At 33.3% G+C, this 5,936-nt stretch overlaps 1 long non-coding RNA gene across 1 annotated transcript; it reads right to left on the reverse strand.

Moving 5' to 3' along the window:
* Nucleotides 1-1,966: 1,966 nt before the first annotated feature.
* On the reverse strand, nt 1,967-4,833 carry LOC126716855 (uncharacterized). The gene is made up of 2 exons (XR_007652301.1): nt 4,434-4,833; nt 1,967-3,446 (listed from the first exon to the last, which is right to left on the reverse strand). It is a non-coding gene; the product is annotated as an uncharacterized LOC126716855 (long non-coding RNA).
* Between the last annotated feature and the right edge of the window lie 1,103 nt (nt 4,834-5,936).

Here is a 5,936-nt window from a genome sequence, read left to right on the forward strand (position 1 = left end):
ATGCTTCATGTCATTTTCCATGTGCTTGTGCATTCCATGCCATGTTTGTGTGCTTAGACCTAGGCTATGTTTGTCATGCTAGGTGCTATTGTAGCCCTTTTGTCACTTTATCTTTCTTTCTTGTGTTTTTGGCCTAATGGTTAGGACCTGATCTAGACCCTATGGTCTTTGTCAATGTCCATACACCAAGGCCTATATCAACCCCTATTTATTTTCCTGCACCTATATTTTGGGCAATGCTCTAGGGATGTAGGCATTTACTTTTCTGCTATGTGTGCTTGCATTGTACATGATGTATGTATATATATACCTATTCGCCCTTTCCGATGTGATTGTCACAGTCCGTGTCACCTAAGGCAAGCGATGCCTAATTTCCACCGAGAAAGTAAGGTGACTTATCGCCAAATTTTCGCCATGGAAATCTAGCACTTTGCTCAAACGCCTTAGGAAATTATAAATTAGGACCACACTCATTCAAAATCCAAATCTCAAAAAACCCCATGCACGCAAAGCCCCGATATCCAATGCCAAGATCATGTTTTTATTGCCAATTTTCAAAAATTAAGGTTTTATCAAAACAAAAGACTATCCTTGGACAGGCGTTGTGGGGTGCCTAACACCTTCCCCACACGTAACCAAACTTCCAAACCTAAGAATCAAAATTTTTTGCCATCTACATTAGATTAGGAAAAATGTCATTTTTCTTAAACTAGGATTGGTAATAAAATCAACTAGAAACAAGTGACCAATCACACCTTAGAAAAACCCAATGATTGGTGACGACTTTGCTTACCTTTGGTAATCCCTTAAAATTTGGCCTAGATTCCTGCCATAAGACCAAAGGTAGGCCTACCTTCCTCCATCAAGAGAGAGAGCACTCGAAGCTCCACGCGAAACACACCCACCACTATTCAGAGTAATAAAATGTCATTTTTCTTAAACCTTTACATGTTTGATGAAAGGTTTGTATCAAGACTGAGAATTTGACCAAAACCCAAATTTGTTAAATTTTGGGTGGATTTTTTATTCTTATTTTAGATATTCATTTTTTGTCCACCTCGATTTGCATGCTAAAATGTCATTTTCAGAAGTAATTTCAAAAATTACCATTTTAATCATGGGGTTATGGGAGTTTTTAAAATGATGGAATTTATCCCATTCAAACGACATATTTATCCAGTTTTTCATGTTTAAGGTCAAAATAACCAAAATTGCTTTGTTGATCAATCTTTGACCAAGTTGACTAGCAGACAAACTAAGTCAAAAATTTCCCAAATGCTAAACTTCATTTCTTTTTATGTTAAAATCAATTTTTCCAAGCATTGTTCAAAAGTTTAACTAAGTTTGATTGCAGTCAACTCATATTTTGACAAGAAAAGATCTAACTGTCTTACTAGGAAAATTCTAGCTCATTTCCCAGATAATATAATTCCTTTCAATTTGATAGTTTACGAGCCCAATTGGATTTAAAATAAGCAAGATATCGGGAAAAAACGAAAAAAAGTGCTTGCTAATTAAATTTGATGATGTCATGATTTTGAGGCCAGAGCAAGGCCCAATCATAGTTCAGCCTAGTGAGTGTAGGTTCAAATCCTAATGTGGACAATTTCTAGCATTTTTTTTCCCAAAATTTTACACACAAAAAAATTAACTAAGCTGATATAATTTTACGAAACATATTTTACACCAATCCACCATGAATTTAGGGATGGCAAAATCAACCCAAACCCATTTGCCCACCCACTTAAATAAGACTTAAACTGTCACGCCCCAAACCCGATACTTGGGATTTGTGACCATGACCGGCATGCTAATATCAAGCCTAAACCTGATATTAACAAGAACCACTTAACTTTTACAAAACTTTTACCAAAAGCTTTCTTTTTCTTTTCAATCCTTGTTTCTTTACTTAAATTATATAACCTTTGACTTGACATTCAAAGCATCTACATTGTACTCCAAAGAATAACATAATCTACCAATCATTTAATTTCCACACTTTTACATAATACATCGCTTGATACTTTAAGGTATACACAACTTTCATTTGATCCTAAAATACACAATAACCATAAAGCTAAACGTCAGAATGCTAATTTAGGATCTATACATATAAAACTAACACTAGCTCCTTCCAAACTCAACTAAGTCTCCCTCTATTCCAAAATAAAACCTGCTAACTGAAAAAGTGGAAGGGGTGAGCTACACAGCTCAGTAAAGATAAGATATATGAGAATTCAATAAGGATGCATGTAAATCAAATCATTTCATTCTATGAATATTCGAATAGGAGAACATCTTTTCATGCATAGTATTTTATACTATTCAGAATAATAACTTATACGTTTTTCATGGGAAAATAATTGTTCTCCCTTTTCTTATCAGAATAATATTACCAAAACCTTTCGGATTAAAATTCTTTCACTTCCTACAAAGTCGCCATATATATATTCTCATTACAAAATAATTATTTTAACTTAAATTAGATGATCGACAACTTTGTATTAAACTAGAAACATCTTGACTAATAAGAAAACTTTTCTTTATAAACCTCTTTCCAAAATTTATTACAACTTTCATAGTCATAAAACTTAACATTTCATAAAGAACAGGTATCTGATAACTTTTAAACATAACTTGTACTTTCATCAGAAACTTTACCTTTATAGCATAACAGAACTTCATAAACTTTTATCTTTAATGAACAGCTTTCTTTTTATCAGAAACTTCTTATTTTCATGAGAGCTTTTAACTTTTCATAATGCATTTAAACAAAATAATTCTCTCATGATTAATAACATAACATAGCTGTTCATATCATATTGGTTAGTCCATATTTGATAAGCTGTACAGAGAAGGCCTCATCACATTTGGGTGCCCCCATGTGTATGATATTGTCCCCTTTGGGAGGCTTGATGGCACATCCCCTCCAAGTTTTGTTCCTCCCCGCCGTCCGTACACATTGGGGAGAAGGCCTTATTCAGATTAGAGTTACGGGCAACCCCATTTCCTCTACTTTAAATTGCCAAACATATAACATTTTTCCATGGAAAGCCAATAATTAACCCCTACTGGCTGAGTTCAGATTACCAAAGGACATAACCCGAAAACATTTCATACTTTACATCATACTGAAATTTCTTATTTTGCATAACATTTCATAATAATAGTGTTTCCATTCTTTTCATTAAACATCACATTCGTGGAATCAATAATAGCATCAATATGCTTAAATCATATACATAAGTTTTTCGAAGGCTCACGAACATATCTTTGTCAGAATAATGATTACATGCCATATCTCTAATCAAAAACATTTTAATGTATAATATACTTTAAAATAATCTCATGACTTACCAAATGCTCATATAACTTATCCCTTACCTGAAAGCAGAGGAACTGAGAGCCTAAAGTCGAAGGAGCTTAGACTTGGATACTGGTAACACCTAAACCATAAATCGAAGCTTATTACTATCTATAATTTCCTTGTCATAGACTCACACAATCAACTCAAAGCCTATTTCTTAGAATTAAGGAAATCCTAATCCCACCTCAAAGAGGTTCCCACAAACACAAAATGCATCCATCAGACAACATGATATACTACACCATAGAGAAACCAATTCATAAAATTTATGTATGATTCTAACGTACCAAAGGATGAGCATATTAAATTATAGCTCAAAATATACATCCTAACTCGAGAATTAAATCCTCGAAGTTAGGCATGTCCCTTACTGTTTACTGTTCTATTCCAGCAGCATATGCCCCATTTGTAAAATACAAACGGGCTGTCCAAACACATCCAATTGTCATGAAATTTTACAGAATCACTCCCCTGTATGTCCAGTATATACCATAAAAATTTCGGATTCAAAGCATAAACTCATGATTTACTAAAAATCATGTAAGACAGCATACTCAAATCTGCCCTGTCTGAAATTCATGCAACTTATAAATTAAACCATTATTTTTATGTTTATCCAAATTCTGTGAGACCACTTCTATAACAGCCACAAGTGTCTTAGGTTTCATAGGAATAATCCCTAGCATCCAAATTTACTATATGCAATTTAATACATAATTTATCATGCATAAACACAGAATCTGTCACAGTGACAGCTTTGCAACGTTTTATCATAAATTCATAAACAATTACCAAACAATGGTATTTTCATATGGGGATTTTTATACACTCATAAGACATGTTATAAAACACTTATACATAGTCATTTACCCATTTAAAGCAAAAATACACAACAAAAATCCCAGCAGCAGCATCAAAAATACTCATCCTAAATTTTTCTTACTTCCTTAATCGTATAAAATCATTAATTAGTAAAAACCCTAATCTACCTTCCACAAACCATCAACACAGCTCAAAGCTTCTTAAAATAGCATATATATATATATATATATATATATGGACTTACATGAAAGGATTTTCCTTTCCTAGTGGCTGGACCAGAAGGTATGAGAGGTAGAGAGCTTGAGAGAATTGAAAAGAGCTTCCTTCTTGCTGCTGGACTTTCTGTCTGGTGCAGCCAAGAAAATGGGATAAGGGGAACACTTTTGGGTGGGTTTTTGTCTTTCTTTTGGTGTGTGAACCGGTGGACTTGAGAGGAAGACTCAAGGGAGCTTCCTAGCACTTTCCTTAAGAGAAAAAGAGAGTAAAGTAAGCTGAAATTTCAGACTTGGTGTTTACCCGTAGGAAATGGAGAAGTAAGGAGCTTCTTGGATGTTCTATTTGTTTGAGAAAGTCAAGGAAGAGGTGAGGTGGAGCTTGGTGATTGCATGGCCAAGTCTTGGTCTATGGGGTTTGTCATCATGCATGGTTCTTTGACTTTACATGTGTTGGATTTCAATTGATTGCATGTGGGTGGAATTCTACTATACTATCTCATGCATCATGCTTAGTTAAAATACCAACAACTATATATATATATATATATATATATACATCTCATAACTTAACCACCTAATATAGTTTTGTACATGCTAAATATATATTTATAATACAAATAGTCATTTCAATTATTTATAATCTTTACAATTTCTTATTCAATGACATTATAAAATAATATGTTTATTAAATACTTTTATATTAATTTTTGTAAGTAAGTGGCTTAAAATATTAATAATACTTAACCACTTAAACACATAGTTTAATTATAAAAATTGGGTCGGGGTGTTACATAAACCCACCCAAGTATTAATTGGGTTAAATGGGTATTAATCCAATTAAACCCAATTGTGATCCAAGTATTATTTCTACAAATCACCCAATTCTCAAATACCCCAAAACCACTAAAAATTACCAAAATACCCCCTAAACCTAAAAATGACCAAAATAACACCTAAACCTAAAAATGATCGAAATACCCCCTAAAACCTAAAAAAAAAGACCAAAATACCCCTTTAACCTAAAAAAATGACCAAAATACTCCCAAAACCTAAAAAAAAAGACCAAAATACCCTCAAACCTATAAAGTGACGAAAATACCCCTAAACCTTTAAAATGACCCAAATAAACCCAAAATCTCTAAAATGGCCACAAACAATCCAAAACCACTACAATGACCAAAAATAACCTGAAACCTCTAAAATAACTAAAATACTCCTGAAACCCAAAAAATGACCAAAATACTCTCAAACCTATAAAGTGACAAAAACACCCTAAACTTTTAAAATGACACAAATAAACCCGAAACCTCAAAAAATGACTACAAACAACCCGAAACCTCCAAAATTACCAACAATACCCTGAAACCTCTAAAACGACCAAAATAGCTCTAAACTGGTAAAACAACCAAAATATCCCTCAAAATATCTAAAATGACCAACATACCACTAATCCTATAAGATGAACAAAATACACCCGAAGCCTCCAAAATTACCAAAAATAGGGGTTTGGGGTATTTTGGATATTTCAAGGG

The sequence above is a fragment of the Quercus robur genome, chromosome 3 (genome assembly GCF_932294415.1).
Source record: "Quercus robur chromosome 3, dhQueRobu3.1, whole genome shotgun sequence".
Lineage (NCBI taxonomy): Eukaryota > Viridiplantae > Streptophyta > Magnoliopsida > Fagales > Fagaceae > Quercus > Quercus robur.